Raw genomic sequence first — 13,994 nt, 5'->3', positions numbered from 1 at the left:
CTGGTTGTTCGTTTCGCCTCCCGTCGCTGCCCTCTCACCTCCTTCTCTTGCGCCTATAAAAGGGAGGTCGCTCCTCCCAGAGAGACGCACCAGAACCTCTTCCTCCTCTCGCCACAAGTTCCTGAGCACTGCGCTGCTGCTACGATCTTCCCCATCCCGGCTTGCAGCGTGCACCACGGATCGGGACAGTAGGCCTCCGAAACCGCACCTTTTGAGTCATGTACAGGAGAAGGGTGATAAGGTTTTTGGGGAGCGCTCAGTGCGACTACTGACTGCTTCATCACGGATGATCCGGTCGCCGACGACTACTTCCCCGACGACGACTTCTTCCTCGACGTCCACGACCTCCTCGACGACATGGCAGGCGAGGACACCGACCCCAAGTCCAGCACTTCTACTGCTGCTGTCCCGCACGTGTTCTTGCTCTTTCTGTTAGATGTCATGACACAGTTCTTTGCTCCACTTTCTGTCCTACATGTGTTAGGTTCTACTTCATATATGCAACTTCATCTAGTGTCTGTTCTAGATGTGTTTAGTTCAAGTTCATATATGCAGATGATGTTTACCTTCTCTATGACAAATCGCATGGCTTGTTTTATCGCTACTATATTGGTCATGCTTTATCTAGTATTTCTGTTAACAAAATCATTCGGTAAATTGCTCATATTTCCAACAATCCAAAAACCTTATTATAGGCAATTTACACCAAGTGGTTTTGCTGCTTCCATGAGACCTCCTATGTTTGAGGGTATCCACTATAAGAGGTGGCGTGTGAGAGCAGTCTTATGGTTTCAAACCATGAGTTGCTATGACGCCACTCTTGGCAAACCTGAAGGGGATCTTGATGCTCAACAGGCACAAGCCTTTCAGAAAATGGATACTCTGTTTAAGGCTGCTCTCTTGAGTGTTCTTGGTGAGAACATAGTAGATGCTTATGCGTCAATTGATAATGGAAAAGATATGTGGGATGAACTTGAGGCCAAGTTTGGGGTCTCGGATGCTGGCACTGAGGTGTACATCATGGAGCAATTCTATGATTACAGGATGACTGAAGACCGCTCCGTGGTTGAGCAAGCTCATGAGATACAGTCATTTGCTAGAGAACTTGAGCACTTCGGTTGTATGCTACCAGACAAGTTTGTTGCCGGAGGTATCATCACTAAGCTTCCTCCTTCATGGAGGAACTTTGCTACCTTGCTGAAGCATAAGAGGCAGGAGTTTTCCGTCCTGGATCTCATTGGCACTCTTGATGTGGAAAAAAAAGGCGAGAGCAATGGATACACGTGCTCGAGGTATTGGGGGAGGATCTAGTGCCAATGTGGTACAGAAGCAGAACTTCCAGCCCCACAAGTTCAAGAACAAGGGCAAGTTTGATGGTAAAGCAAAGTTTGATGGGAAGAACAAGGCTGTCCAGCACAAGAACTTCAAGAAGAAGAATGACAAGAAGAAAGGTGTCTGTCATGTATGTGGGGATCCTGATCATTGGGCTCCTAGTTGCCCTAATCGCTATGACAAGTGTCATCCTGGGAAAGGCGGCAAGACCACTAATGTTGTCATTGGAGATATTGATATGAAGGATGCTGGGTATGGTATATTTCCCACTATTCTTTCAGTGTGCCATTCTCCTGATTGGTTGATTGACACGGGTGCTAATGTGCATGTATGCGGTGATATTTCCATGTTTTCGTCTTATCAGACCGCAGGGACTTCAACCGTGCTGATGGGCAACGGTTCAAGTGCTTCTATTCCTGGTGTTGGCACGGTCGATCTGAAGTTTACTTCGGGGAAGATTGTGCGGCTGAAGAACGTGCATTATGTCCCCTCCGTCAATAAAAATCTTGTTAGCGGATCCCTTCTATGTAGGATGGCTACAAGCTTGTCTTTGAGTCGAATAAATTTGTAATATCCAAGTATGGAACCTTTGTTGGTAAAGGCTATGAGTCAGGAGGCTTGTTTCGTTTATCCTTATCAGACGCTTGCAATAAAGTTGTTAATCATGTTTGCAACAATAGTGAATCAAATGTGTGGCATTCATGTCTTTGTCATGTTAACTTTGGTTGCATGTCGCGACTAGCAAAGTTGAACTTAATCCCTAGCTTCACCACTATCAAGGGATCTAAGTGTCAAGTGTGTGTGCAAGCTAAGCAACCTCGTAAGTCTCACACGACTACGGAAACGAGGAATCTTGCACCACTAGAACTCATACATTCAGATCTTTGTGAAATGAATGGCGTTTTGACAAAAGGTGGAAAGAAATATTTCATGACGTTAATTGACGACTCCACTAGATACTGCCATGTGTATCTTCTGAAATCTAAGGATGAGGCTTTGAACTTTTTCAAGATCTATAAAGCTAAAGTGGAAAACCAACTTGATCGAAAAATCAAGAGGCTTAGGTCCAACCGTGGTGGAGAGTATTTTTCCAATGAATTTGATGCTTTTTGTGCGGAACATGGTATAATCCATGAGAGGACGCCTCCCTACTCACCTCAGTCAAATGGGGTGGCCGAAAGAAAGAACCATACTCTAACAGATTTGGTTAATGCCATGTTAGACACATCGGGTCTCTCCAAGGCATGGTGGGGGGAGGCGATATTGACGGCATGTCATGTCCTAAACCGAGTTCCCACAAAGAACAAAGAGATAACTCCATTCGAGGAATGGGAGAAGAAAAGGTTAAAACCCTCTTATCTACGAATATGGGGTTGTTTGGCGAAAGTCAATGTTCCAATTCCAAAGAAGCGAAAGCTAGGACCAAAGACTGTGGATTGTGTTTTCCTGGGATAAGCTTTTCATAGCATTGGCTATAGATTCTTGGTTGTAAAATCTGAGGTACCTGACATGCATGTCGGTACGATCATGGAGTCGAGTGATGCGACTTTCTTTGAAGATATCTTTCCCATGAAGGATATGGCTACCTCATCTAATCAGGAGATGCCTAGTTCATCGAATCAGGAACCAGTTACAATTACCGAACCTACAATTTTGATGGAACACTTTGAAAGTCCTGTGGAGGAGAACAATGAAGTTCCTATTAGGAGCAAGAGACAGAGAATTGCAAAGTCCTTTGGTGATGATTTTCTTGTGTACCTCATAGATGACACTCCCAGTTCTATTTCAGAGGCCTATGCATCTGAAGATGCTGACTACTGGAAGGAAGCGGTTCGTAGCGAGATGGATTCCATCTTGGCGAATGAAACTTGGGAGATAACTGATCGTCCTTATGGGTGCAAATCTATAGGATTCAATTGGGTATTCAAGAAGAAGCTTAGGCCTGATGGTACTATTGAAAAGTACAAGGCTCGGCTCGTGGCTAAGGGTTATACCCAAAAGGAAGGTGAAGACTTCTTTGATACTTACTCACCAGTGGCTCGACTGAACACTATTCGAGTTCTACTTTCACTAGCTGCCTCGCATGGTCTTCTCGTTCATCAAATGGATGTTAAGACTGCTTTCCTAAATGGAGAGTTGGACGAGGAAATTTATATGGAACAACCAGATGGGTTTGTACTAGATTCTCAGGAAGGAAAAGTATGCAAGTTGCTGAAGTCTTTGTATGGACTCAAGCAAGCACCCAAACAGTGGCATGAGAAGTTTGAAAGAACTTTAACAGCTGCAGGCTTTGTTGTAAACGAAGCTGACAAATGTGTGTACTATCGCCATGGTGGGGGCGAGGGAGTTATCCTTTGCTTGTATGTTGATGACATACTGATTTTCGGAACAAATTTGAATGTTATTAAGGAGGTCAAGGATTTCCTATCTCGCTGTTTTGAGATGAAGGATTTAGGAGTGGCTGATGTCATTCTGAACATTAAGTTGTTGAGAGACGATGATGGTGGGATTACATTGCTTCAATCTCACTATGTGGAAAAGATCTTGAGTCTCTTTGGCTATAGTGACTGCAAGCCCTCTCCAACACCTTATGATGCAAGTGTGTTACTTCGAAAGAATCGAAGAATTGCTAGAGACCAATTGAAGTATTCTCGGATTATTGGCTCGCTTATGTACTTAGCCAGTGCTACAAGACCTGACATCTCTTTTGCTGTTAGCAAACTGAGTCGGTTTGTCTCAAAACCAGGAGATGTGCATTGGAAAGCTCTAGAAAGTGTTTTGCATTATTTGAAAGGCACTGCGAATTATGGAATTCACTACACCGGGCACCCAAAGGTGCTTGAAGGGTATAGTGACTCAAACTAGATCTCAGATGCTGATGAGATAAAGGCCACGAGCGGTTATGTATTCACTCATGGAGGTGGCGCTGTTTCTTGGAAGTATTGCAAGCAGACCATCTTAACGAGGTCAACAATGGAAGCAGAACTCACAGCACTAGATACAGCTACGGTCGAAGCAGATTGGCTTCGTCGGCTCTTGAATGACTTGCCGATTGTTGAGAAACCTGTACCGGGTATCCTTATGAACTGCGACAATCAAACTGTGATCATGAAAGTGAGCAGCTCAAAGGATAACATGAAGTCATCAAGACATGTTCAGAGAAGGTTAAAGTCTGTCAGGAAAATGAAAAACTCCGGAGTTATTGCATTGGATTATATCCAAACGTCTAAAAATCTGGCAGATCCTTTTACTAAGGGTCTATCACGTAATGTGATAGATAATGCATCGAGGGGGATGGGTATGAGACCCACAATATGAGTTGTTCACAGTGGTAACCTATTCTTTGTGATCGGAGATGCCGTGAATTAGATGTGGAAGACAAGTTGTTGGTCAACTGAGAGCAGAGTATCCTTACTATTCACAATACCACTCCATGAAGATGCAATACTCTCCTAATCTGCATGGCAGGTTGATGTATATCTTAATGTGTTCTAAGTGGCTTATTTAAGCAGAGATGTTATCCCGCAGAACATCTTTTGAAGAACACACCTATATGAGTCTGATTGTCAAACATCGCAATCTATGAGAGTAGGGTTCTCTCTAGTAAACTCATGAAAGGTCACGGAGTATGATGCATAAGCTCCACCCGTGGGGAAGACCCACGGTAGCCACGTATCGGTCAAGGCTTTATGTGAAGCTAGATTCGCAGAAAACTTGCAGTTCAAGGCCCAGTCCACTGTTCAAGTTGCTTACTAGTGTAGCATAGAGTTCTAGGTGGAAGTTCAACTTAACAGTCTCCACTGCAGTACCGGTATATAAAACAGTGTTTTGGAACCAAAGGCAAATTTCTGTGTGCCTTTGGGATCTGGTGAGGGATTTCTGGAATTTAGTCTATTTTGGGCAGCCCAATAACTATTTCAGAAATTCCTAATAAATCCTAGAGGCCCACTTAGCCCATTTGTGTAAGGCAAGGGATACTACTAAAGATTAGTCCCACATTGCTAGTTTACTGGGAGTTGGACCTCCTTATAAGGGAGGTTCTTTCCCCTCTTGTACGAGCATGAGAAAACAAGAGGGATATCCACGCACGCTCCTCCTCCTCCGCCCGCCTCGCCACGCCACGCCTCGTCATGACGCGCCATGGGTTGCGGGAATGAGCCGAGCCGATATCTAAATTTTTGCCACGCACTACAGGTATACGAAAGGTCACACGGAAGCTGAAAGATTTTTGCGAAACTGGAGTTCGAATGTGAACGGTGCAGCCCTTCGGCTGCTGGTTGTTCGTTTCGCCTCCCGTCGCTGCCCTCTCGCCTCCTTCTCTTGCGCCTATAAAAGGGAGGTCGCTCTTCCCAGAGAGATGCACCAGAACCTCTTCCTCCTCTCGCCACAAGTTCCTGAGCACTGCGCTGCTGCTACAATCTTCCCCATCCCGGCTTGCGGCGTGCACCACGGATCGGGACAGTAGGCCTCCGAAACCGCACCTTTTGAGTCCTATATGGGAGAAGGGTGATAAGGTTTTTGGGGAGCGCTCAGCGCAACTACTGACTGCTTCACCACGGACGATCCGGTCGCCGACGACTACTTCCCCGACGACGACTTCTTCCCCGACGTCCACGACCTCCTCGATGACATGGCAGGCGAGGACACCGACCCCAAGTCCAGCACTTCTACTGCTGTTGTCCCGTACGTGTTCTTGCTCTTTCTGTTAGATGTCATGACACAGTTCTTTGCTCCACTTTCTGTCCTACATGTGTTAGGTTCTACTTCATATATGCAACTTCATCTAGTGTCTGTTCTAGATGTGTTTAGTTCAAGTTCATATATGCAGATGTTGTTTACCTTCTCTATGACAAATCGCATGGCTTGTTTTATCGCTACTATATTGGTCATGCTTTATCTAGTATTTCTGTTAACAAAATCATTTGGTAAATTGCTCATATTTCCAACAGCAATGGCGCGGTAGTACCGCAGGTGCCCACGGTAGTACCGCTCCTCTGGAGCCTCACTACCGTGGCCCCCAGGCCAAGTACCGCTCCCTCGCGGTAGTAGGGCGGATGTAATTTTTTACATCCGCACTACCATGGTAGTGTTGGGGAACGTAGGAATTTCAAAAATTTCCTACGCACACGCAAGATCATGGTGATGCATAGCAACGAGAGGGGAGAGTATGTCCACGTACCCTCGTAGACCGATAGCGGAAGCATTAGCACAACGCGGTTGATGTAGTCGTACGTCTTCACGATCTGACCGATCAAGTACCGAACGCACGGCACCTCCGAGTTCAGCACACGTTCAGCTCGATGACGTCCCTTGAACTCCGATCCAGCTGAGCTTTGAGGGAGAGTTCCGTCAGCACAACAGCATGGTGACGATGATGATGTTCTACCGACGCAGGGCTTCGCCTAAGGACCGCTATGATATTATCGAGGTGGACTATGGTGGAGGGGGGCACCGCACACGGCTAAGAGATCAAGAGATCAATTGTTGTGTCTATGGGGTGCCCCCTGCCCTCGTATATAAACGAGCAAGGGGGGTGCGGCCGGCAATAGGAGGAGGCGTGCCGGAGGAGTCCTACTCCCACCGGGAGTAGGACTCCCCTCCTTTTTCCTAGTTGGATTAGGACTTGGGGGGGAAGAGGGGAGAGGGGAAAGGAAAGGGGGGCGCCGCCCCCCCCCTCCTTGTCCAATTCGGACTTGGGGGGAGGGGTGCGCGGCTGCCCCTTGGCCGCCTCTCCTCTTCCTCCACTTGGGCCCATAAGGCCCAATAGCCTCCGGGGGCTTCCGGTAACCCCTCCGGTACTCCGGTAAATCACTATTTCACCTGGAACACTTCCGATATCCAAACATAGGCTTCCAATATATCAATCCTCATGTCTCGACCATTTTGAGACTCCTCGTCATGTCCGTGATCACATCCGGGACTCCGAACAACCTTCGGTACATCAAAACACATAAACTCATAATATAACTGTCATCAAAATGTTAAGCGTGCGGACCCTACGAGTTCGAGAACTATGTAGACATGACCGAGACACGTCTCCGGTCAATAACCAATAGCGGAACCTGGATGTTCATATTGGTTCCTACATATTCTATGAAGATCTTTTATCGGTCAGACCGCATAACAACATGCGTTGTTCCCTTTGTCATCGGTATGTTAGTTGCCCGAGATTCGATCGTCCGTATCTCAATACCTAGTTCAGTCTCGTTACCGGCAAGTCTCTTTACTCGTTCCGTAATACATCATCCCGCAACTAACTCATTAATTGGAATGCTTGCAAGGCTTAAGTGATGTGCATTACCGAGAGGGCCCAAAGATACATCTCCGACAATTGGAGTGACAAATCCTAATCTCAAAATACGCCAACCCAACAAGTACCTTCGGAGACACCTGTAGAGCACCTTTATAATCACCCAGTTACGTTGTGACGTTTGGTGGCACACAAAGTGTTCCTCAGGTAAACGAGAGTTGCATAATCTCATAGTCATAGGAACATGTATAAGTCATGAAGAAAGCAATAGCAACAAACTAAACGATCAAGTGCTATGCTAACAGAATGGGTCAAGTCAATCACATCATTCTCTAATGATGTGACCCCGTTAATCAAATGACAACTCATGTCTATGGCTAGGAAACTTAACCATCTTTGATTCAACAAGCTAGTCAAGTAGAGGCATACTAGTGACACTCTGTTTGTCTATGTATTCACGCATGTATTATGTTTCCGGTTAATACAATTCTAGCATAAATAATAAACAGTTATCATGAAATAAGGAAATAAGGAAATAAATAATAACTTTATTATTGCCTCTAGGGCATATTTCCTTCAGTCTCCCACTTGCAATAGAGTCAATAATCTAGTTCACATCGCCATGTGATTTAACATCAATAGTTCATAGCACCATGTGATTAACACCCATAGTTCACATCGTCATGTGACCAACACCCAAAGGGTTTACTAGAGTAAATAATCTAGTTCACATCGCTATGTGATTAATACCCAAAGAGTACTAAGGTGTGATCATGTTTTGCTTGTGAGGGAAGTTTAGTCAACGGGTCTGCCACATTCAGATCCGTATGTATTTTGCAAATTTCTATGTCAACAATGCTCTGCACGGAGCTACTCTAGCTAATTACTCCCACTTTCAATATGTATCCCGATTGAGACTTCGAGTCATCTGGATCAATGTCAAAACTTGCATCGACGTAACCCTTTACGACGAACCTTTTGTCACCTCCATAATCGAGAAACATATCTTTATTCCACTAAGGATAATTTTGACCAATGTCCAGTGATCTACTCCTAGATCACTATTGTACTCCCTTGCCAAACTCAGGGCAGGGTATACAATAGGTCTGGTACACAACATGGCATACTTTATAGAACCTATGGCTGAGGCATAGGGAATGACTTTCATTCTCTCTCTATCTTCTGCCGTGGTCGGGTTTTGAGTCTTACTCAACTTCACACCTTGTAACACAGGCAAGAACTCCTTCTTTGACTGTTCCATTTTGAACTACTTCAAAATCTTGTCAAGGTATGTACTCATTGAAAAACTTATCAAGCGTCTTGATCTATCTCTATAGATCTTGATGCTCAATATGTAAGTAGCTTCACCGAGGTCTTTCTTTGAAAAAAAACTCCTTTCGAACATTCCTTTATGCTTTGCAGAATAATTCTACATTATCTCTGATCAACAATATGTCATTCACATATACTTATCAGAAATGTTGTAGTGCTCCCGCTCACTTTTCTTGTAAATACAGGCTTCACCGCAAGTCTGTATAAAAACTATATGATTTGATCAACTTATCAAAGTGTATATTCCAACTCCGAGATGCTTGCACCAGTCCATAGATGGATCGCTGGAGCTTGCATATTTTGTTAGCACTTTTAGGATTGACAAAGCCTTCTGGTTGCATCATATACAACTCTTCTTTAATAAATCCATTAAGGAATGCAGTTTTGTTTATCCATTTGCTAGATTTCATAAAATGCGGCAATTGCTAACATGATTCGGACAGACTTAAGCATAGATACGAGTGAGAAACTCTCATCATAGTCAACACCTTGAACTTGTCGAAAACCTTTTTATGACAATTCTAGCTTTGTAGATAGTAATACTACTATCAGTGTCCGTCTTCCTCTTGAAGATCCATTTAATCTCAATGGCTCGCCGATCAATGGGCAAGTCAATCAAAGTCCATACTTTGTTCTCATACATGGATCTCATCTCAGATTTCATGGCCTCAAGCCATTTCGCGGAATCTGGGCTCATCATTGCTTCCTCATAGTTCGTAGGTTCGTCATGGTCAAGTAACATGACCTCCAGAACTGGATTACCGTACCACTTTGGTGCATATCTCACTCTGGTTTACCTACGAGGTTCGGTAGTAACTTGATCTGAAGTTACATGATCATCATCATTAGCCTCCTCACTAATTGGTGTAGTAGTCACAGGAACAGATTTCTGTGATGAATTACTTTCCAATAAGGGAGCACGTACAGTTACCTCATCAAGTTCTAGTTTCCTCCCACTCGCTTCTTTCGAGAGAAACTCCTTCTCTAGAAAGGATCCATTCTCAGCAATGAATATCTTGCCTTCGGATCTGTGATAGAAGGTGTACCCAACATTTTCTTTTGGGTATCCTATGAAGATTCACTTCTTCGATTTGTGTTTGAGCTTATCAGGTTGAAACTTTTTCACATAAGCATTGCAACCTTAAACTTTAAGAAACGACAGCTTAGGTTTCTTGCCAAACCATAGTTCATACGGTGTCGTCTCAACGGATTTAGATGGTGCCCTATTTAACGTGAATGTAGCTGTCTCTAATGCATAACCCTAAAACGATAGTGGTAAATTGGTAAGAGACGTCATAGATCGCACAATATCTAATAAAGTACGGTTACAACGTTCAGACACACCATTACACTATGGTGTTCCAGGTGGTGTGAGTAGTGAAACTATTTCACATTGTTTTAACTGAAGGCCAAACTCGTAACTCAAATATTTTACTTATGCAATCATATCGTAGAAACTTTTATTTTTGTTACGATGATTCTCCACTTCACTATGAAATTCTTTGAACTTTTCAAATGTTTCAGACTTGTGTTTCATCAAGCAGATATACTCATATCTGCTCAAATCATCTGTGAAGATCAGAAAATAATAATACCTGCCGCGAGCCTCAATATTCATTGGACCACATACATCAGTATGTATGATTTCCAACAAATCTTTTGCTCGCTCCATTGTTCCAGAGAACGGAGTCTTAGTCATCTTGCCCATGAGGCATGGTTCGCAAGCATCAACTGATTCATAATCAAGTGATTCCAAAAGCCCATCAACATGGATTTTCTTCATGCGCTTTACACCAATATGACCTAAACGGCATTGCCACAAATAAGTTGCACTATCATTATTAACTTTGCATCTTTTGGCTTCAATATTATGAAAATGTGTATCACCATGATCGAGATCCAACAAACCATTTTCATTGGGTGTATGACCATAGAAGGTTTTATTCATGTAAACAGAACAACAATTATTCTCTAACTTACATGAATAATCATATTGCAATAAACATGATCCAATCATATTCATGCTCAACGCAAACACTAAATAACATTTATTTTAGGTTTAACACGAATCCTGAAAGTATAGAGAGTGTGCGATGATGATCATATCAATCTTGGAACCATTTCCAATACACATCGTCACTTCACCCTTAACTAGTCTCTGTTCATTCTGCAACTCCCATTTCAAGTTACTATTCTTAGCAACTGAACTAGTATCAAATACTGAGGGGTTGCTATAAACACTAGTAAAGTACACATCAATAACATGTATATCAAATATACCTATGTTCACTTTGCCATCCTTCTTATCCGCCAATTACTTGGGGTAGTTCCGGTTCCAGTGACCAGTCCCTTTGCAGTAGAAGCACTTAGTTTCAGGCTTAGGTCCAGACTTGGGTTTTTCACTTGAGCAGCAACTTGCTTGCCGTTCTTCTTGAAGTTCCCTTTTCTTCCCTTTGTCCCTTTACTTGAAACTAGTGGTTTTTGTTTACCATCAACACTTGATGCTTTTCTTGATTTCTACCTTCGTCGATTTCAGCATCACAAAGAGCTTGGGAATCGTTTCCGTTATCCCTTGCATATTATAGTTCATCACGAAGTTCTACTAACTTGGTGATGGTGACTAGAGAATTCTGTCAATCACTATTTTATCTGGAAGATTAACTCCCACTTGATTCAAGCGATTGTAGTATCCAGACAATCTGAGCACATGCTCGCTGCTTGAGCTATTCTCCTCCATCTTTTAGCTATAGAACTTGTTGGAGACTTCATATCTCTCAACTCGGGTATTTTCTTGAAATATTATCTTCAACTCCTGGAACATCTCATATGTTCCATGACATTCAAATCGTCTTTGAAGTCCCGATTCTAAGCCGTTAAGCATGGTGCACTAAACTATCAAGTAGTCATCATATTGAGCTAGCCAAACGTTCAGAACGTCTGTATCTGCTCCTGTAATAGGTCTGTCACCTAGCGGTGCATCAAGGACATAATCCTTCTGTGCAGCAATGAGGATAATCCTCAGATCACGGATCCAATCCGCATCATTGCTACTAACATTTTTCAACTTAGTTTTCTCGAGGAACATATAAAAATTAAACGGGGAGCAACATCGCGAGCTATTGATCTACAACATAGATATGCTAATACTACTAGGACTAAGTTCATGATAAATTAAAGTTCAATTAAACATATTACTTAAGAACTCCCACTTAGATAGACATCCCTCTAATCATCTAAGTGATCACGTGATCCAAATCAACTAAACCATAACCGATCATCACGTGAAATGGAGTAGCTTTCAATGTTGAACATCATTATGTTGATCATATCTACTATATGATTCACGCTCGACCTTTCGGTCTCGGTGTTCCGAGGCCATATCTGCATATGCTAGGCTCGTCAACTTTAACCTGAGTATTCTGCGTGTGCAAAGCTGGCTTGCACCCGTTGTAGATGGACGTAAAGCTTATCACACCCGATCATCACGTGGTGTCTGGGCATGATGAACTTTGGCAACGGTGCATACTCAGGGAGAACACATTTATCTTGAAATTTAGTGAGAGATCATCTTATAATGCTACCGCCAAACTAAGCAAAATAAGATGTATAAAAGATAAACATCACATGCAATCAAAATATGTGACATGATATGGCCATCATCATCTTGTGCTTGTGATCTCCATCTCCAAAGCACCGTCATGATTACCATTGTCACCGGCGCGACACCTTGATCTCCATCATAGCATCGTTGCCATCTCGCCAATCTTATGCTTCCACGACTATCGCTACCGCTTAGTGATAAAGTAAAGCATTACAGGGCGATTGCACTGCATACAATAAAGCGACAACCATATGGCTCCTGCCAGTTGCCGATAACTTGGTTACAAAACATGATCATCTCATACAATAAAATTGAGCATCATGTCTTGACCATATCACATCACAACATGCCCTGCAAAAACAAGTTATATGTTCTCTACTTTGTTGTTGCAAGTTTTACGTGGCTGCTACGGGCTTAGCAAGAACCGTTCTTACCTACGCATCAAAACCACAACGATAGTTTGTCAAGTTAGTGCTGTTTTAACCTTCGCAAGGACCGGGTGTAGCCACACTCAGTTCAACTAAAGTTGGAGAAACTGACACCCGCCAGCCACCTATGTGCAAAGCACATTGGTAGAACCAGTCTTGCGTAAGCGTACACATAATTTCGGTCCGGGCCGCTTCATCCAACAATACAGCCGAACCAAAGTATGACATGCTGATAAGCAGTATGACTTATATCGCCCACAACTCACTTGTGTTCTACTCGTGCATATAACATCAACGCATAAAACCTGGCTCGGATGCCACTGTTGGGGAACGTAGTAATTTCAAAAATTTCCTACGCACACGCAAGATCATGGTGATGCATAGCAACGAGAGGGGAGAGTATGTCCACGTACCCTCGTAGACCGATAGCGGAAGCGTTAGCACAACGCGGTTGATGTAGTCGTACGTCTTCACGATCCGACCGATCAAGTACCGAACGCACGGCACCTCCGAGTTCAGCACACGTTCAGCTCGATGACGTCCCTTGAACTCCGATCCAGCCGAGCTTTGAGGGAGAGTTCCGTCAGCACGATGGCGTGGTGACGATGATGATGTTCTACCGACGCAGGGCTTCGCCTAAGCACCGCTACGATATTATCGAGGTGGACTATGGTGGAAGGGGGGCACCGCACACGGCTAAGAGATCAAGAGATCAATTGTTGTGTCTATGGGGTGCCCCCTACCCCCGTATATAAAGGAGCAAGGGGGTGCGGCCGGCCATAGGAGGAGGCGCGCCGGAGGAGTCCTACTCCCACCGGGAGTAGGACTCCCCTCCTTTTTCCTAGTTGGATTAGGACTTGGGGGGGAGAGGAGAGAGGGGAAAGGAAGGGGGCGCCCCCCTTATCCAATTCGGACTTGGGGGGAGGGGCGCGCGGCTGCCCCTTGGCCACCTCTCCTCTTCCTCCACTTGGGCCCATAAGGCCCAATAGCCTCTGGGGGGTTCCGGTAACCCGTTCGGTACTCCGGTAAAATCACTATTTCACCCGGAACA

The sequence above is a fragment of the Triticum dicoccoides genome, chromosome 7A (assembly GCF_002162155.2).
Source record: "Triticum dicoccoides isolate Atlit2015 ecotype Zavitan chromosome 7A, WEW_v2.0, whole genome shotgun sequence".
NCBI classification, from domain to species: Eukaryota; Viridiplantae; Streptophyta; class Magnoliopsida; order Poales; family Poaceae; genus Triticum; species Triticum dicoccoides.
The sequence above is the reverse complement of the archived record's forward strand: the minus strand, read 5'-3'. Positions refer to the sequence as shown.